Source organism: Alligator sinensis, unplaced genomic scaffold (assembly GCF_000455745.1).
Source record: "Alligator sinensis unplaced genomic scaffold, ASM45574v1 scaffold341_2, whole genome shotgun sequence".
NCBI classification, from domain to species: Eukaryota; Metazoa; Chordata; order Crocodylia; family Alligatoridae; genus Alligator; species Alligator sinensis.
The window spans coordinates 410,187-431,855 of NW_005842420.1; the positions used below are offsets into that span (position 1 = coordinate 410,187).

At 44.6% G+C, this 21,669-nt stretch overlaps 1 non-coding gene across 1 annotated transcript; it reads right to left on the minus strand.

The window, feature by feature from the left end:
- Window positions 1-5,060: 5,060 nt before the first annotated feature.
- On the minus strand, window positions 5,061-5,142 carry TRNAS-AGA. Its single transcript has one exon. It is a non-coding gene; the product is annotated as a tRNA-Ser (tRNA).
- Between the last annotated feature and the right edge of the window lie 16,527 nt (window positions 5,143-21,669).

Here is a 21,669-nt window from a genome sequence, read left to right on the forward strand (position 1 = left end):
TATAACTTTTTTGTATTTAATTATTTATTGTCATAGGAACAATCCTATTTCTCTTTCATATTCTTTTATTTTACCAGTTCTGAAAAAAAATACTATAAGTTTTGTACAAGCATCACATTTAGATCAACATAACCAGGGTTGGGTCAATCTAAATGCCCAATCACGTATGTATGTAGAGGGCTTAAATCACCCCAAAAATGGCATGCACAATCTAAAATGGTTCATCTGAGTAAGTGCACTTATATAGCATCTTGTTACATGGTAATTTTGGGAAGCTCCTGAAGCTCTTAACACCTAGATTGTCTGCACATTAGCACCTGAAACTAGTTTTAAGCACTTGTGTTATGGCTCAGAATTACTTCACTCCAGGCCAGGATTTTCTCTACCCAGCTCATGTTACATTCAGGTGTATCCATGCTAGGGTACACCTTTGTGTAAACACCTGACTTTCCCTCCCCTCCCCAATGGCCTGGATTTGACCACCGCTCCCCCCCCCCCACACACACACACCCTACCCAGCATCCCAGACATCTGCTCACTGCCCCTCTGCCCCTCCTCCCTTAATTGTGGCTCTTTGTGCTACATGTATTAGGGAAGCAGGCAAGGAAGGGTTAACCTGCCTGCCCAACTATAGCCAATGTTGCTGGTGCTCACAGGGCTAGGTTCAGCCCAGCAAAGAGCAGTAGCCTGGCAGTGGTGGCAGCAAGATCTAGGAAGGCAGGTTAATCTTCCCTTCCTTCTCCCCCAGGACAGACAGTGAGGCAGCCACAAGTTAGTTGCGGGGGGGGAGGGGGGACAGAAAAACACCAAGGAGAAGCAGGGGAGCCCCTAGGACTGGGGAGCAGGGGGGAATCAGGTAAGCTCTGGGGACAAGGAGCAAGGGGGAACCCTGGCTGGGCGGCGTGGATTCTTACCATTCAGTTCCCCAGCCTGCTGTTGGCTTGAATGTGTGACTGCTCCAGACTCAAACTAGTACTAACACTGATCAACATTTGTGCAGCTCACAGTGTAACATATAACAAAGCCCTTACATATATAATTTTAGATGGCTCCTGGAGCTCTTAATCCCTGGATTGTCCACACATTAACACCTACAATTAGTTTTAAACATACTTTAGGTGGCTTAAAGTTATGCCACTCCAGGGCAGATTTATCTCTGGTCCATGTTACCTAATTTAAATTTCTTTATGTATAGCCACTCCCCACAGATGAACCACCCTCCTCCCTCAAACTCCTGTTCTGTGTCAGCAAATTTTCCACCCCCTGAACAATACTTCCCAGGGAGTGGTTCAGACACCAAACCAACTCCCTCTCCCACTCCTGGGGTGTGACCTTCCCACTCCTAGGGTGGAAACCCCATGCAAACAGCCTGCTGATCACATGCCAGCTAGCCAGATCACAGGACATGGATAGGTCCAGGAGTGGAATCTGGGGAAGTTGGTGAGGAATAAGGCAGAGGACTGGATGAGGTCCCCATGAACTGGGGCTTCCTTCATAGGGCAGGGGCAGATGCTCCCACAAAAGCACCCTCCCTCACTGCTCCCATCTCCCAGACACCCCACCCCCTGTACAAACACTCCAGTCCCAAATCTCAATGTATTAAAATGTCTTCTTTAATTTACTTCCTCTTTTTAAATTCTTTTTTTTTTTAATGTAATCCTTCAGTGGCTGACTTCCTTCATTTTACCACACATTCCCCCTTCCCCTTTTCCTTTCCACCTCTCATTTCATTACCCACTCCCATACCATTAACTCTCTGCCTCCCAGCTTCATAACTCATTTCTCTCACACCCCCAACTAGAGCAGGAGTAGAAGCCTGTCCTGGGTTATCAGCCTTGTAGTGATATGTAGAACATTGTAGGCACCTATGCACTCTAATTACAATGCATTGGAGCAGAATTGATTAATCGAGTCTGCTGGAGCATGGTAATTACCGTATTCCAGCAGACTCCAGCATCACATGTATCAGCTTCCCTGCACAGAAAAATGGTGGGGGTGTTTTAACTAAAGCTCATTGAATGAGTGCCCCCACCACCATTTTTCAGTGTGGGGATGCTGATAGACATGACACTTCAGGTGCTTTAATTCAAATGGCTCTCAGAGCCATTCTAATTAAACCGCCCCTCTCCCCACCACAACCTCGAACACATGTAGAAACTCCTTCTATGTCTAATGTTAACATGCTTGCAGTTTGTGAAGATTTATTTATTCAGGTAGAAAACTAAGAAGCTGCATCTTATTTTTAGGGTCACTCTAGTACAACTAGGATCAGTTCATATACATTTAATAGCAATGCAATTTAGGAGTGTCTCTGAAATGAAACAAATTTATTTTTGTGACTTCCAGGCACCAAACCTTTATCTTCCATAACAATTATCAGCACTAAAAATTGCCATTTAAAATAGTATCTATGAAATAATGAAATAGTAGAGGAAAGAAAGAAAATATATAGGGTTAGCAATGGAGTGGGGGAAAGAACCTATAACCATGTGATCATGGTAAAGACATGAGGAAAGACCATCTTGACTCAGTTATGGGGCTGCTATTTTATTTTAATATTGTTTCTATTTATATAATTTAAGAAGCAATAACATGGTTTGAGACCTTGAAACTAAAAAGGAGTCTTAAGCTATCTTTTATACAAAAGAAGATGAAGAACCATCTTGGTCACATACAAGAGAAACAGAAATTGCCAATAAAGCTATTGATTCTAGCAAAGCCACAAGTGGAAGCTAAACCAATTCAGATTAGAATTATAGGGTGTTTTATTTTATTTTATTTTACTGAGAGAGTAATTAAGTAGTTGTTGACAGGGATTTCTCACCACTTGCAGTCTTCCACTAAAAACTAGATGGCTTCCAAAATCCTTTCCATGGACTGCCACCTTCATGGGGTGGAGAGACTTGCATGTAGTGATAACTCTAAGAGCAACATCATTGGGAGTCTTGTACTTCTGGTAGGGTGACCCATGACAGTGAGGTCAGAGATGAGGTATCAGACGAAGAGTAGTCCAACATAACTTAAAGACCTCACAGTAGAGCATGAGGATGAAGAAGGCATACTTCTCAACAGATATGAAGGCTGATGAAGGTTGCAGTGGAAGAGTAACCCCAGTCATCTTGGATCTCCTTACCACTGGACACAAGTTTCTTCTCCACGAAGGTCCATGCACTCGCCAATATATAATGACCACCTCACATAAAACAAGTCATTTGCAGGCTTCTCTCACTGGACCTAACCACCAATACCCATAACCTCTTGCCTGCAATTATCAGGAGGGTTGGGCATGGGGGAGAAACAGAGCCACCTTCTACGTGGCCCTCCCTGCACTGTGCTGGCTTGGGGCTAGGGCCATGTGGCCAGGGGACTCCCTTTCCCCCTGCCCCTCCCTTTCTCCCACCTGCCTGGTTCCATAGGCAGGAGACAGACTTTTCTGATTCTTGTCTGAAAGCCTGGAGGTGGGGCTGGCCTGGTATTCACCTGGAGCAGACCAGCACTGGCTGAGGCTAGTGCAGTGCCCTGTGAGGGGTCCTGTGATGCTGGATGACAGCAAATGAAGGTGATTCACTATAGAATATGGGAAAGAATTGCAATATACTGCTGTAACCCAAACCTATTAAGTCTACTACATTCATCCAGGTCTCTCTCAGACTTGGGTCCACCATTTTAAAACAGGTCTATGTGCTGAACTTCTGTCCTGCTACAGCTTTAGACCAGTTTCTAATCATTTCTACCAGTTTATGCGCAGTGTTTGTACCTAGACTTAGAAGATTCCTGGCAGCACTATGGCTGGTAACAGTATTAGATACCTTCTCTCTCAGCTTTGTTTCCTGATCTGTCCTGGTGCAAGCTTAGGGTCGTACTTCATGCCACAAATGACTTCAGCCTGGACTTCTTTGCTACAACCAAGAACTGCTGTGAGTGTCAAACAAGTTCACCCCAGGGACCTAGAGTAGATCTTGTGCCCTGCCCAAGGTTGGTTGTAACTGCCCTGTGCTGCTACATTTGGATCCTGCCGAGGCTCCAGCTGCAAAATAGCTTAGTGCTACACAAACACACAGCCCAGCCCATAGCTGACAGGATTCCAACCTGTGTAAGGAGACCCTAATGGATTTCTAGTCTATCGCCTTAACCTGTCAGCCACAGCTACTTCTTATAATGCAATGTGCAATGTCTGTACCTAGCCTTTTAAGATACCTGGCAGTACTAATGTTGATTAGGCATATGCCAAATCAACACTTGGGATCTCAATATGCTGCTGTTAGGCAGGAGGGCATGATACAGAATTATATATACATACACAAACTACACATACAAAACTCTGGGTTCATACACACATGCACATACACAAACATGCAAACATGTACTTCTGCGGCTGTGTATTAACACTAGGGGGCATTTGCGGTACTTTGGTGCTCAGGGTTTCTTGAGGTCAAGGTGCCCTGAGGTTACTCAGGCTCAAGGTGCCTTAAGGGTACTTGGGGTCACTTGGGGCCCCTGGTTTACTTGGGGTCAAGGTGCCCCAGGGTTACTCGGGGTTACTAGGGCTCAGGGTTAGATGAGGTTCATTGGGCTTGGGGTTACTTGAGGTTAGCGGGGGAGAGCCGGCACAGGACAGGAGCGATGCTGGGAGGAGCTGCGGAGCCGAGACTGAAGAAGCTGGGGCCAGAGAGGAAGCTGGGAAGCTGGCGAGAAAGTTTGGGGCCGGCTGGGGACTGGAGGAGGTGGGTGGAGGACAGGGTTGGAAGCATTTTTAAGTTAAAAATAAAAAGGAAAACTGGGGGTTTTGCTACAGTACGGCTGCTAACAGTATTGGATATCTTCTCTCTCAGCTTTGTTTCCTGATCTGTCCTGGTACAAGCCTTAGGGTCATACCTCATACCACAGATGACTCCAGCCTGGACTTCTTGGCTACAACCAAGAACTGCTGTAAGTGTCAAACAAGTTCACCTTGGGGACCTGGAGAAGATCTTGGGCCCTGCCCCATGCCCCTACATTCAGATCCTGTTGAGGCTCCAGCTGCAAAATAGCCCAGGGTTACACAAACACACAGCCCAGCCTGTAGCTGACAGGATTCAAACCTGTGCAGGGAGACCCCAATGGATTTCTAGTCCATCGCCTTAACCACTCGGCTATAGCTAACTCTTATAACAAAGTTTGTGCAATGTCTGTACCTAGCCTTAGAAGATCCTGGCAGCACTATGGCTGCTAACAGTATTTGATATCTTCTCTCTCAGCTTTGTTTCCTGTTCTGTCCTGGTGCAAGGGTTAAAGTCATACATCATGCTACAGATAACTCCAGTCTAAGAGAGAAGATATCTAGTACTGTTAGCAGCCATAGTACTGCCTTTCCCTCTGTAGTGATATGGAATGCGCTTGCTTAACCATGCTTGTGATGTGCCTTGGCTTCACAGAGCCTGAACATGCCTTTTCCACTGCTCTGCAGACCCAAAATTTATCCAAGGAAGTAGATTTGGGCCTGTTTTCAGGCCTGGCAGAGACTGAAAGCTCAAAAAAGGGCTCTGGGAACAAATCTGGAGCAACCTTGCTGGCAAATTCCTGGGTCTATGTGCCAGCCAATTTTAGTGGGCAGGGCACACTCAAACTCCTCTGCAGACTCTTTGTTGCATACCATTTTGTAGAAGAAAAAGAGATGTACTAATAAACTAAGCATTAAATATTTTTTAAAAATGAATATGTTCATCGGAAGCAAAGTCTCAGCATTCAATTCTTAACTCACCGATTTCATAGAATCATAGAAGTAGGGTCTGAAGGGACCTTGTAGATCTTCAAGTCCGACACCCTGCCTGGGCAGGAGGGAAACTGGGCTCAAGTGACCCCAGCCAGGAGGGCATTGAGCCGCTTCTTAAAGACCCCCAGGGTAGGAGCCAGCACCACTTCCCTTGGAAGTTGGTTCCAGATCCTAGCCGCCCTGACTGTGAAGTAGTTCCTACGGATGTCTAATCTAAACCTACTCTCCAACAACTTGTGGCCGTTATTCCTTGTTATCCTGGGGGGGGGCGCTAGGGGAAACAAGGTCTCCCCCAAACCCTTCTGGTCCCCCCCCTAGTGAGTTTATAGACAGTCACAAGGTCCCCCCTCTGCCTTCTCTTGTGAAGGCTGAACAGGTTCAGGTCTCGTAGCCTCTCATTGTAGGGTCTGCCCTGCTGTCCCCGGATCATGTGGATGGCCCTCCTCTGGACCCTCTCAATGTTGTCCACATCCCTCTTGAAGTGGGGTGCCCAGAACTGGACACAGTACTCCAGCTGCAGTGTTGCATAGAGGGGGAGGATCAGCTCCTTGGCCCTACTTGAGATGCACCTGTGGATACACAATAGGGTCTGGTTAGCCCTGCCAACCATGACCTCGCATTGTCTGCCCATGTTCATCTTGAAGTCAATAATGACTCCAAGATCCCTTTCTGCCTCCGTGCTCTCAAGAAGGGAGTTTCCCATCTTATAAGCGTGTTGCCGGTTACTACTGCCCAAGTGCAGCACCCTGCACTTGTCCGTATTGAAACGCATCCTGTTATTGTTAGCCCACCCTTGCAACCTATCCAGGTCTTTCTGCAGTCTTTCCCTCCCTACTAATGTGCCCACCTCACCCCAAATTTTGGTATCATCAACAAATTTGAACAGGTTGCTTTTCACCCCATCATCCAAATCGTTGATAAAGAAATTGAACAATGCGGGCCCAAGGACCGAGCCCTGGGGGACTCCGCTGAACAGCTATTGTCACCCAAGTACTCTCACAATAAAACATTGATATTACTGCTCTCAGTGAAAGCAAACATGCAGATGAAGGCCATCTAAGGGAGGAAGGGGGTGGCTATATGTTCTTCTAAAAAAGGGAACCTGCAAACAACAGGCAAATACAAAATGTTGGTTTTGCCATTAAGAACCAGATTATCAGCCAAATAACCAAATTCCCTGTTGTCATTAATGAGCACCTCATGACTCTCTGCTTCCAACTGACCAACAATTTGTTTGCTACCATCATTGCATGTGCCCCAACACTTGTTGCTGGGGAAGAACAAAAAGAACTGGGCTTCCAGCTGCAGGAGCACACGTGGCCACACATTCAATTAATGGTATGATAGGAACAAACCACACAGTTATTACACATTTTTTATAGAATAATTTCATAGCTTATTCCTTGTTTTAAGATGCCATTAATTGGGCGGATCACAGCTTAAGATGTGTTTAACTGGTCGATCATGTATTAAATGTAAGATAATGGCAGGGGCCTTAGTAATAGATAAAATTCAGAGGTTTTAGAGTCAGTGGGTGCCTGTACACAAGTGGGGAGGCTATTGTGTGCCATAATTACAGTGTGTTGGAGCACACTCAATTAGTTGAGTCTGCTGGAGCATGCTAATTAATTACCATGATCCAGCAGACTCCTTCATCTCATGTATCAACATCCATGTGCTTAAAATTGGCAGTGGGGACAGCTTGTCAAATTAGCATTAGTTCAAGAGCCCCTATCACTATTTTTAAGCTCAGGGATGCTGATGCACAAGATGCTCTGACGCTTTAATTAGAACAGCTCTCAGAACCACTCTAATTAAAGTGCTGCCCCTCCACTCCTGGAGTATATGTAAGAGTACCCATAGTTAAAATAGTTAATTATTAATAAATCTTAAAAAATTGTGCATTACTGGATCTGCTGAGTTTATGAAACTGATATGCATATAGTAAGAATTCTACTCCATTTTAAAGAAAATATAATCTTATTTAATCATACTATGTGTTCATATCTGTTTGGTAAATGCTAAGACCATTATAGATGATACATAGAATTATAGAATTATAGTAACATAGGAATTTCAAGCAGTCATCTAATCCAACTGTTGCTCAAGGCAGGAACATTCCTTGTCTAAACCTTCCCAAACAAACATTGTCTAACCTTCTTTAAAGCTTCTACTGACACTGAATCCACAATCTCTACAGGTAATCTGTTCCAGTACTTAACCAACTTCACAGTTAGAGAGTTTTTATTTGTCTCTAAATTAAATCTCCCTTACTGCAATTTAAACCCATTGCTTCTTGTCCCGTCTCCTATGTGTTCAGATAACAATTGTTTGCCATTGTATTTATAATAAACTTTTTTGTATTTGAAGAGAGCTTTCATATCCCCTTCAGTCTTCTTTTTTCTAGTGTAAGAAATTCCAATATTTCCTCATTTATCATTTGTTCTGGATTTCTAATCATTTAGGTTTTTCTCTTCTGGTTTCTTTCTAATTTATACATGTCTTAAAAAAGTGCTGCCCCAAATTGGACATACTATTACAAATAAGACTTCCTTGGTGTTCAATAAAATGAAAGAATCCCTCCTCATGACTTGCAGAATAACCTTTTCCTGCTAACACATCCCAATATGCTATAAAACCCTGCTTAACACATCCAGGTATTTATGCAATAATATTACCTATTAACTCATATTCAACTTCCTCTCCACTCCCCAAAAGGACAGAATCCTGTGAACTTTCACTTGATGTCTTATCCCATTTTGACATTGAACCCTTGATGACTACTCTTTGAACATAAGTATCCAAGCAGCGATGTGTATATATATACTGTATATATATTACAATAAAGGGTAGATCCTATTTATTTGCCTGATAAAAATATCAGGATGTCAAAAGCCTAAATTCAAGATATATCATATCAGATTTGCCTGCTCCTCTTCCTCTCCCCATCTACAAGGCCCATCATGTAATCAAAGATGGGAAACCAGTTGATTAGATACACATTTCTCTTGATAAATCTGTTGGCTCTTTCTTATCAATTTCTTATCCTCTAGGAGCTTACAACATGTGTCTGAGTGATATGTTCCAATATATTTCCAGATATCAATGTTAGACTGACTGGCCTATAATTCCCTAGGTTCTCTCTCTCTGCGTCTCTCTCTCTTTTCTCTCCCCCCCTCTCTTTTAATGGTGGCCTGAGCCCTTTTCCAGTCTTCTCAGACCTCACTTGATCTCTGAGAGTCCTCAAAGATGATAGGCAATGGCTCCACAATTATTTTATCTATTGATTTCATCTGGTCTTATGGACTTGAAAACATTTGCTTTATGTAAATACTCTTTAAGAGTGGTGTTACATCATAAATGCACTTAAAACAGGAGCATTCACCCATTAAAGGGCGTTAACCCCTACTGAGTTCCCTCTAAATGTTTTTAAATTATGCTAATTTAAATCAGGGTTATCTTTGATCTATTTTGCCCAGGTTATTCCAGAGTATTGCTGGCCTGCTCCTGGGAGAAAAGGAAAAGAAGCTGTTTTCATTCTTTTAGCATTCTAGGATGAACCATTCCCAGCCTTTCTCATTCCTTTGTTCAATGGGCAAACTATCAACCCTCCTGAATTCTCCTGTCTAGGGCATGATGACCCGAAGCCTTTTCTGCCCCCAGGGAGTAGAATATGCATGCAGCAAGCCCACTGGGTCTCATTTCTGCCCTGGTCTGAGTGCTAATCCAATTCTTCCTTGACCCAAACCCGGTTCAGTGAAACACATTCAAGATTTTTGTCCTTTAGTTTTTGAAGTAATAACCATTATTATTATTTTTTTCACCCTTTTCTCTTTACTTCTTTGCCTTGCCTGTTCAAGACTTTCTCCCTCCTGCCCATAACTCTGGCTGCCTTCTCCTGGCTGCAGAGTGAAGGATGCCACAATTCTGCCCCCAGAGGGAAGTCACAGCATGCTAAACTACATGCCACCTTCCCCTAACTTCTCCCACACCAGGGAAGGGATAGAGCCCTGGCTCTTGTGCTTGCCACTTATACCCCTTTCTAGCAGCATTTCAAGTTGTGACCCGGCATTTCTGATTTTGTCCCTTCATAATCATATTCTCCTGCTTACTCATCCTTACTAATATGTATGGTCACCTTTCCAGTTTTAAGGAAGAAGATAGAGCAGAGTGCATCTTAGGGAGTATTACAATGTCTAAGGTGGTACCCTGCTGTACCATCTGCCAGACTTTAGATTAACATCTCTGCACTTTTTTATTAAGATTCCTTTTCTTATCTCAAAAGATGAGGAACTCATGATTTAGCCTAATAGGTCTCTTGGTATGCTTCCTATTTTTAGTTCACACCAGGATACAACAAAGTTTTGGTTTTAATATTGTCTCTTTAAAAAACAACTAACTCTTGCGGACTCATGAGACTGGCCTTCCATGTACATCAGTAGAATAATAAAAATAATGGTGTATCCAGGATAGAAAAACCTGGAGAACTGCTATTCTAGTGATATATGCTCTTTCTACTTCTACGAAGTTTAAAACACATCAGTAGAAAATGATGGTATCCTGAATAGTTTTGAACATCAGACAATGTTTGTTTCTGTTTCATTTTTAATATGAAGGCAACTATTTAGATTGGTTCTTATTTTATATCAACATTAATTTGGCAGCTCTAAATATTATCTGCTATATTAAATGGTAATCAGTTGTTGTTTTATCATGGAGTGTTTATCTGATGAAGATTTAATTCAAATAAATCATTTTAAATCATTCAAAATGTAGTATCTAAAATTCACTCCTAATTGGATTATTTCACTCAACAAACTAGCTTTTGGCATTGATCATGTGAGGTCCTGAACACCATTTGAATGGTCAGTGAGTTAAACTGAGGCCTTCCAGGACTCATTGAAAATAGTGCTGTATTGTGTTGCTACATTCAGCCTTTTGGACAGGGAACCTGTTTTGTGTTTGGCGCACATCTCTCATGTGCACATCTCTAAGTACACTTATAGTAAACTATAGAAATCAATCCATAATAATGTAATCAAGTTATTTAGAGGACATTTTTTTTTGCTTGAGCTTATCTTTAACAAATCGGAATAAATACACAAGTGTGAAGGATCACAGAAACAATTGCATCAGTCAGAGTAACAACAAAGCTAGGTACAGACATTCAAAGAGCCTGAGGCAGAATCAGTCTTAAGTTATGCAATTTTCTGTAAATAGTGTAGTTTAGATCAGTAACAGTACACACATTTGCTCTTTGGTTGGGTTCTTAGACTGGGTTCTGCTATTTTTAACAAGTCTGTGCATGGCAAACTTCTGTTCTGTTACGAGTATAGACTGGTTTCTGATCACTAATACCAGTAAAAGTGTAATGTCTGTACCTGACCAAAGAATCACACGCATATCAAACAGATGAAGAGAAAAAACTTCACAAAACATCCACAGGAGGGTGAGGTAACATGATGGTAGATTGGTTATTCAAGGTATAAGTTTGCATTTTATTATAGCTAAAGCCAATTTCAGTGACATTTTCTGTTTTTTAGGCACCTGTAATTTCAAAAGGCCACCTTTTTAAAAATAAGCAATGAAGCTGTGCGGGCAAATTAGGCATGTGCGAGTACAAGCATTAATGCAAAATCTACAGCTGCATGTCCAATTCAGCTGACTGTGCACCTAAACAGCAGTTTGTCTAATGTACTGCAATTGTCATGCAAGCAGTTTCCTATTTAGATTTCATATTTTGCACACATGGTTTTGAATTTTACTTTCAAAATATTCACACGAAGGATGCATGTGACAGCATTTTATCCAGGGAACAGGCAATTACAATAGTTCAGCCATATGGATGGATATTCCCATTGACAAACTAAGGATAACTGAGATAAATAGCACAGAGAGAGAGAGAGAGAGAGAGAGAGAGAGAGAACCATGTACACTCAGAGAACTATGTCTCTGTAACTGTTGAGTTCAGAAAAAAAAAGAAATCTTACAGAGGAAACCTAATAGTTAAAATACAAACAGGCTTCCAAATTCTTTCAGGTACCTGCAGCAAATGATGTATTGACTTTGCTGTTAAACTGCACAGCTGTAACCAACACATTAGACATGGAAGATAAAAGCAATGACTAAAAGCACCTTATTTCATCTGTCACACCTGAGGCTCTGCCTTCCTTAGACCTTTAGTGTATTAGCACAGAAAATCAATTAGGTAAAGAGCTAAACAAATGAAGGGAAAATTAAAAAGCCCTCATTCACAAAGTGTCAGGGATGTCAGTAAACTGTAGAGATTTAGACAAGCTGTGAGATATCTCCCAATAAACCACAACTTGTTCTAAACTTTTTTTTTAATTGTGATTCCTTATTATATATATATATTTATATATACACACACACACACACACACACACACACACACACCATTAATCCTTTGCTTGTGTAGCCTCTGCTATTGATCACTATTCGCAAACACAAAATCTCTCTTTACCAAAAAGAAAATATGGCAATTTAATTCTCAGACTATGTGTTATTCTGAATATCTGAAATTATAGCTCCCATGAACCTCTTCATTGTTGAATGACATACTGGTTATATCCAGAAAAGAAGCTCTTACAAGCTCCACCATACTACACAGTACTTGACACACTACTATTCCATTATGATCAATGAACATTGTATTGAAAATAACTGCAAGTGGACACAGTAGCTTATTCCTGCTTTAATGCAGGAACAAAAAACCTTCTCCAAAGAAACTGGCAGGGTAATAACAAATTGGATTAGCTGTCACCACATATTTGTATATAAAATTTCCTGCTGTCAGAGATTCAAGTGGTGGTGGAAGTTAGGAGTGCTTTGTCAATTCATTCATAAGGATAATCTGTATGGCTCACTGAAAATGAAGTATAGTCTTGCTGGCCCTGTCACAGATGTCCTGTGCCATCATGGGCAAGTCACAACATGCCTCTGTTCCCTTCAGTTTTCTCTAAAATGGGGACAGATGTTGTTCAGCTCTCCCATCTTTTGTCTGTCTCAAGAAGCATGCAGTCCATGTCTTAAGGAGCATGCAGTCTATCTTTCACTATATGTTCAAGATCAGTATTTAAAAAAATTAAGTTGTGACTAGTTAAAAAAAAATCAACAGGTACTACATAATTCTAACAAACACCCATAATAATATTCTCATTTTGACATGTAGGTATTTCTAGAATTCTGTTACACTTCTTGAAATGATTCCCCCATACACAACTTTTGTGTCCCCCAGCTAATCCTTGTTTCACTGTGCATGTCTTTCCATCAATGGCAGTTAAAATGAATGCAATGTTGCAAAATGATGTTTTTCCTTTCTCGAAGATTCTTTAAAAAAGAAACCCTAAAAACACATATTTCAGCACTGCCACCCAGTGGATCACAATTCAACTTTCAAAAAGAAAAATATGCTCCTAGTTACTGACCCTATTAGTACCATGGAATGTGCAGCCTTTACTATTTATACTCATTTTGTAAGACAGCTTTAAATACAGAGCTGCATGTGTTGCATTGCTTGAGGTAATTACCAGATGCTACACAGCAAACGTTGTAGTGCAGGCTGCTTCACCTAAAAAATGAAGGATTCCACCTTCTAGAAATATGGAGTGTAGACTACTTGTCATGCTTCTTCAAGGCTTTCATAAAGACAAGGAAAAGTTTTCACATTTCACGAGCCTACAATAAATGAGTGTGGGATGAATGTACAATATTACAGAGTTTGAATATTAGGAGGGCTGGGAGACAGGCTGCCCTGAAAGACTTAGGCTAGGTACAGATGTTACACTTAACATGCATTAAGCCTGCCAAAAACACTTTAAAATCATAGCAGAACAGACGTTCATGACACTTAAAGTTTTTTATAAATGGTGGATCCTGCTCTCAATGGATAAACTCTTAGAAAAGTTTATTAAAGAGGCCATCCTTAATGGACTGGCCGACGCCAACATCTTAAGGGATAGCCAGCACGGGTTTGTTGCGGGTAGGTCTTGCTTGACCAATCTCATTTCCTTCTACGACCACGTGACCTATCACCTGGACAAGGGAGAAGAGATTGATGTCATATATCTTGACTTTCAAAAAGCCTTCGATCTGGTGTCCCATGATCGGCTCTTGGAGAAACTGGCCAATTGTCGCCTTGGGTCCTCCACAATCCGCTGGCTGGAAAATTGGCTCCGGGGTCGGACCCAGAGGGTAGTAATCAATGGAAGTCACTCATCGTGGTGTCCTGTGACCAGTGGGGTCCCCCAAGGCTCTGTCCTTGGACCCATACTGTTCAACATCTTCATTAATGATGTGGACACTGGAGTCAGAAGCGGACTGGCCAAGTTCGCCGATGACACCAAACTTTGGGGCAAAGCATCCACACCAGAAGACAGGCAGGTTATCCAGGCTGACCTGGACAGGCTCAGCAAGTGAGCGGACGAGAATCTGATGGTGTTCAACGCCGATAAATGCAAGGTTCTCCACCTTGGGGAAAAAAAACCCGCAGCATCCTTATAGGCTCGGCAGTGCTATGTTGGCTAGCAAATCCCGGGACGTCATTCTCCCCCCTGTACTCGGCCTTAGTGAGGCCGCAGCTGGAGTACTGTGTCCAGTTTTGGGCTCCACAATTCAAAAAGGATGTGGAGAAGCTTGAGAGAGTCCAGAGAAGAGCCATGCACATGATCAGAGGTCAGGGAAGCAGACCCTACGATGATAGGCTGAGAGCCCTGGGGCTCTTTAGCCTGAAAAAGCGCAGGCTCAGGGGTGATCTGATGGCCACCTACAAGTTTATCAGGGGTGACCACCAGCATCTGGGGGAACGTTTGTTCACCAGAGCGCCCCAAGGGATGACGAGGTCGAATGGTCACAAACTACTTCAAGATCGTTTCAGGCTGGACATAAGGAAGAACTTCTTTACTGTCCGAGCCCCCAAGGTCTGGAACAGCCTGCCACCGGAGGTGGTTCAAGCGCCTTCATTGAACACCTTCAAGATGAAACTAGATGCTTATCTTGCTGGGATCCTATGACCCCAGCTGACTTCCTGCCCTTTGGGCGGGGGGGCTGGACTCGATGATCTTCCGAGGTCCCTTCCAGCCCTGATGTCTATGAAATCTATGAAATTTATGATATGGTATGAGATTAAAGTGCTTTAAATTAGAGCACTTTTTTTAACGTCTGTATCACATCCATCACACTTCAGTGTGGTCACATTCTGCTGCCATCCCAGAGGCCCCTGCTGGGCAGCTTTCTAGCCTCAGCTGGTTTCCATCTGCTCCAGGTAAGCACTGGAGTCCCACCCCTGGGTGATCAAAAAGAGGTGACAGAACAGACTCCATCTCTTCCCTATGCAGCTGGGAGAGAGGGTGGGGAAACAGAGCCTTTCTGCTGCACAGATCCCTGCAAAGATTGTGGGTTTAGGTCTTGGTGGGGGCTGAGCCAGGTCCACATCACAGCTAGGTTCCATTCCCCCAGCTGCGGGCAGGAGCTGCATCACTTTCCACTGCACCAGAAACAGTGTAGATAAGAGTCCCTCTGCTGCATGGATCTCCAACCCCAAACTTGTGGGCTTGGGTCTTGGAGGGGGCTGAGTTGGATCCACATAGCAGAGAGGCTCCAGTTCCCATTCCCCCAGCCCCAGTTCAGGGTAGCTGCAGCCTGCAGCTGTCAAGAGGCTAGGGTGTAGAGGAAGGGAGCCCCTGCTACTGCCGGCCTCCTTCCCCCCATCTTGCTGGCTGGGCTCTTGGGGACAGGGCTTCCTTCCTCCCTGCTCCAGCCTCTGCAATGCTGCAGGCAGGAGCTGCAGCATGGGGCTGCCCAACCAGCTTTTCACCATGCTGGAAACTGGGGCCACTGGGAAGGAAACACTCTCTGTTGCAAGGGACCCCACCCCATAGCTTGCTGGTTGGGGTCTTGAGGCAGGGGCAGGCTAGGTCTATATGTTAGGGGGGCTCCCTTCCTCCCCCAACCCAGGGCCTTGGTGTGGTGCAAAGCTAGCCAAGCAGTCCCCAGCTGCAGCTCCTGACTGCAGCTGGCAAAAGAGGGGAAGGGAGCCCCCCCTGCCATGCAGACTGGGCCCAGCCCCTCCCAAGACAGCATCAGGGTGGCTCCCTTGCCCCCTCCCTCCAGCAACTGCTCACAGTCACCATCTGGTGGGGGTGGGGAGGTGTTGCTGATGGCTCCTGCAGCTTCCTGGGATGTGTAGGAGCACCCTGTGGCAGAATGTCATCTCTGTCTCTCCCCAAACTCTGCTATCAGGTGAATGCCTAATCTGACAATTTGGTAACCATGGTCACTGCAGAGGGCAGACACCACTGGCCCCATCAGCTTCAGGTAACCCTGAGTTGTAACCTAAACTGGATACATTCCTGAGGGAGGGGGAAACCTGCTCCCTCTGCCCATGTGACTGGCCTCACACACTTGGTTGAAGGCTTAAACACCCTATTGTTCTAAGCAATGTCATCATGACTGGGAGGGGGCTCAAGACCCTGCCAGTCTACCTGGTAACCAGTGATGCATTTCAAATTGGTTGGCTGGCAGCCAACAATTGCTGCCCTTAAGTGGATCAGGTAAATGAGGTCATAAGTTCTACATAAGTGTATCAGGCTTACCTTTCAGAGCTTGGGTTGAATCCCAGGCTTAAGATCCTGCTGTTTTGATTGGTGGAGCCCATCCACCAATCAGGAGGCAGCAACAGAAATAACATCACGCCCCTTTTCTGAGGGGAGGGAGAGAAGAGCTCCCCCAGACCTGATTGAAGACTGCAAACTGTCAGATCTGGAAGACTTCATGGGCGGAGCCCTGGAGCATATAAAAGGAGCTGCATGCCCAGCACAAGGGGCAGATATGTTGGGAACTGAGAAGAGAGAGAATGCGGTTTAGAAGAGGTTAGGAGAGCTGCTCAGCAGGGCAGAGCAGTAGCCCAGGAAGAGCCCCTGAAGACTTCTATCAGTGGGGAGCAGGGGATGGCTTCAGCAGTTAGGTTCTCAGCACACAGCACAGCATACAACATCCAGACCCTGGGAGCTGTGTGAAGTGGCTCGGGTCTGCAACTTCTGGTGTGTGGCTAGAGACACGGTGCACAGGCTGGTGCATGGAGCAGGATCTTTGGAGCCCCTGGGGTAGCTCAGGTCCTCAACCCCCAGAACAAGGCTGAGAACACAGTGCAGGAGGCACTTCATGGAGGGTGAGAGACCCTGGGAGCCACTTCAGGTGGCTCAGGTCTACAGCTGCTGACACGGGGCAGCAGCTCAGTGCAGATGACACAGCCCAGAGGGGCCAGGAACAGACCAAGCCCTGGTGCTGCACAAGGCTGTCCAGGGTCCAACCTCTAGCATAGGATGAAGTGTCCACTACATATAGTCGTGCCTGTGGACAGCGGCAGCAGAGTCAGGTGGTAGAAAAACCCAGCGGGGACAGAGCTTGACCTGGAGAACAAGAGGCAACCCTCTGGGACTGCGGAGTAGTATATATATTATAGGTTTTATTGTTTTGTAAACTTGTACATAAATTATATATATGTCCTTACCCTTTAATGGTTTTGTTGTGATAATAAATCTGTATATAGTTAAGTAATTAATTGACTGGACCTGACTCTATAGGGGACAGAGGCAGCTGCTGGGCTGTTGTGTCCCTCCACAGCACACTGCTCTGCCAATAATTCCCTCAATTGGAGACAGAAGTACAAACCCGTGTACACCCGTCCTACATAAGTTAAGGACTGTGCAGGAGGCAGGGCAGCAGCCATTATGAGAACTCTCAGAGAAGTTGGACCATCTGAAACTCTCTCTCTTTCTCCCTCTCTTGAAACTCATGGTCAATGAACTGCCTGCCTCCAGAGGGAATCTTCACCTGCCTCTGGATGATACTTGTGAGTAAGCTACTTGAGATCTAACTAGATATATAGCTTGCAGTAACTCAGATGCGTGATCAAAGACTACCATGCCACTATTTGCTCTAAGGTATTTCTCTGATATTGCTCTACCCTGTGCCCTATTCCAAATCTATTCGTTGTAACCAATAAAGTTCTCTTCTGTAGCTAGCATGGGAGACTTATTTGGAGTGGGTCTAGATTATGCCTTGGGGTCCCCTTGGTTCAGCTGACTAAGGGAGACCACTATTGGTGCTTTAGAGTGAGGGAAGCACCCCAAGTTCTTGCAGTGGGTTGAGTACCCCTCAAGCACTACTAGGCCTGTGTTTGCCAGGGGGCACAGAGCCAAGATCAATCCAGACCCTGGGTGGTGGTGATGTTACCCCCAGGCTTGTGGGTGTGCTCCAAAAAGGGGGTCGGCTGGATGTGAGGCATCCCCAGGGAGGCACTCAGAGCCTGGAAGGTGGTTGGGTGCAGTGAGGCAGGTGACTTGACTCAAGAGCACCCCCTACTGGCCCGCCACCCCCCTCTACCTGCTAGCTTTGGCCTGTGCATGCAGGCATCGAGCACTCCCCAAATAGTACATGTCTGTTCGGTTCATCTCCTCTCTAACTTACAGCACTTTATTATACTTTAAGTAGAGTGCTTCCACCAGGGGTTTTTTGAACATCACTACTTAGCCTTACTTTTTCAAACATTTTTTTTTTTTGTGTTTCATCAGAGAGAAAAATTTCATCCTTAAAAAGAACCCCATAAAAAGCACAATACAACATTCAATCTTCAAACAAACATACAACGTTAGTACATTTTGGTTTTTAGTTTGTGTTAACTGCAGATCTAGCCAGCAAGGCAGGTTTCTCTTAGATACCAATGGCATAGGAATGTAAAGTGGGATTGAAATGTATGCACCCAAGAGCAAAACTAATCCTGCAACCCCTGCTTAGTTGCTCTATAATTGTAGGTGCTACACTCCATGGAATCTTTAATAGCTGGCATTAAGTTAAATTACTCAAGCACCTAGCAATGAGCTTCTGGGCATGGCCAAAACTACCCCAGATTTGACAGAAGAAGAGCACCTAGCTCATGCCCTAACCTTGACTGAAATTCAGAAAGAAAGCATTCCACTAATGAAGTCCCCTGAGGTGCTCAGTTTGATATGGGTTTTCAGAGCAAACCTAACAAACAAATAGCAAAAAAATAGGTGTGGCCAGCATTTTCCTTTAAAATGTCCTTGGAAGAGGTGTACACCTTTTATCTGGATTAGAGAATTTACTTAGCTAGTAGGTGACCCATATTCCATTTCGTACCTTGAGGAAACTCAAACCTACCTCTTTAAGAGATCCCTTACCATCAGGCTATGAATACTTCTTAGAAATCTGTGCAAATCTTAGAGATTTTTGCAGTACGCTTCATCCCCCCCGTTCAACCTGTGCAGAAAAAAAATCCATGTGTTTTAGGACAGAGAGAGAGAATGAGAGAGAGAGAGAGAGAGAGAGAGAGAGAGAGAAAGAGAGAGAGGACATTTGGCAACTGAAGGATAAAATACAGAGGCCCAAATCCACAATTTTGGCCACTTACGCACTTATGCAGATTTCAGGTTCTACTTAGTCTGGGAAGGTGCATGTGACAAAGGAACCAACTCATGAAGAGTCACCATACCACCTGCCCCTCTGTCTAGGGCAGTCTGCCCTGTCTCTCCTGCCATGACTTTTGGATAAACCTGATGTAATAAGCAGGAGGCTTCCCATTTTAATGCCCTGATGCCAAGGGGTTTACACATGTCTCCGACCTTCCCTTACTGTGTCCCATACCTTACAGATGGCATCCATAGGGCACAGTGCCTCACTGTGACCTATGCTCCAGGGTCTCACCCAGGACTCTCACTCTCCCCTGGAGCTCGCTGTCACTGTGCTGTCACACTGCACACCAAACTACCCATTATGACTTCCCTGGCCCCTTATGGGCTGTCCTCGGCCTTTGGCTCTGTTTGCCCCAGTATCCTCAGTCATGCACTGCATGCCTTCTCACAAAGGCCCAGCTCTGTCTTTGACCCCTAACTCTCCTCCACCCACTCACTGGGGCTACACCTCTGCCCTCTCACTGGGACAATGATTTACTACCCTCACTGGGGCGCACTCACTCAACAATGCGTGTGCAGCCCTTCAGGTTGCCCCTAGCAACCCTACTCTGTACCCATCACCTCCTCACTGAGGCCAACACTTCACTTCCTATGCTGGGGCCTCATATTCTTACACCCCATGGACTCAGGTGCCTCTAACTATGTGTGCCTGGCCCCACGATCTGTTCTACTCTACTTCCCACTGGGTAGTAGGGGCTGGGGTTATAAGGTGCCCATACCCTCCTTTCACTGGGAAGGCAACTGGCCTGGCATTTCTGGGGAACTACCCTACCATAGGTAGTCCTACCAAGCCATCCTTCCCTAGCAGGATGAAGTTTTCAGTCATACCCAGGACCAGGACCAGGACCAGGACCAGGACCAGGACCCCTGCCTTCCCCATATCTCTTGCCCTTACCTCCCAGATATTCCTGAACAGCCAGTCAGCCAGGTGGTGTCTTTCCAGCTGTCAGCATCAGACTCCTTCCTCAGCCCTGAGAACCTGGACCTAAATTGGAGGCTGCTCAGTCCCCTCCTCCAATCCCAGGGCCCTCCTGTGGTCATATGACAAGTTCGTTACTCCAGTTCACATCTGCCACCTGCCCTGATGCCTGCTCTGGCCCTTAAAGAAACAGGCACCCAAAGGTATCCTCCTGTGCCAGTGAACAACTATGTGGAAGTTACAAAATGGGAGGAGGTTTGTCCAACCATTCATCCAAATAGCCTAATTATTGGGGTACTGTCTTTTTTTGGCTAGGGCACATGCTAAGGGACTAGATGACCCAGGTTTTAGACCCTTCCTTTTCTAGAGGGTACATCTACTACCCAGGGAAGTAGCCTAATCACCATGCCATGGGCTAGCCACAAGCACCTTCCACCCTTTTGCTGAAATTGACCCATAGCCAGTGCAGAGAGGGAGAACAAAGCAGAAGGCATATGGTTTTATGAAACTGGCACTGCCCTGGAAGAAGCCTCAGATTCTAACCCTGGCTGCTGCCATCCACAGGGTTATTCCATTTCTATTTATCGAATGACTACTAAATGCAATATATAAAAAGATCACTGGGCCATCTGTTTTCCATGAGGCTTTTTTAAAACTCTCACTGAACCATATTTATGTACTCCTAGCTAGATATCTTCTCCTTCTGGCAAGGTATAGCCCATGGGTAGACAATTAGAGCATATCTACCATGAGCATCTCCTATTAGCTTACTTTAAGTAGCTGCATTACTGAGCATGGTGTCATTATGTCACTTCCTGCTCAGCTGGCTGACTGTTTTCTTATTCTAAGGAACCAATTGTCCCCTAGGCACTACAAAGGGAACCTATGCCCTCACACAAAGTTCTGGATTCCATGAACTGAGTAGTGGATCTGGCCCTAACTCAGTTATAAAGAAGTGACCTGAAAACAGAAGGGCTATTACCCTGTCTGCTCTTAAATAGCAACTTTAGGAACAAAGGATCTCAAGAACTATTGCTGAAAAACACTATAATTTGGCAGTAAAGGAAGCAAGCACTACTTAGAAGTAGAGACAAGGTAGTTTTATACTGCAGAGAGTTTTAAAAAAGCCTCATGAAAAGATGGGGGCATTAGAAAACATGCTTTACATTAGAAAGTAGCCAATTTTACATTAGAAAGTAGACAATATAGGCTATTTAAGAACCTTATTGACTTTATAGAGAGGGTTCCTAATCATTGTTCTGCTATAGGCAGAATATAAATCAAATACCTATGCTACCCTTTTGAGAAGAAAATCCTGTTGTTCTTTGATTAAAATTATCTTTATATGTTTTGAGTTAAAAAAAAAAAAGACCTGAGGTAAAAACCTGGCCTGAGTAAAGTCAAATGGGAGTTTTGCCATTGAGTTCAATAGGGTCAGAATGTCATCCCTTAGAACTCATAGGCAGCTTTTCTTGATGCTGTAGTGC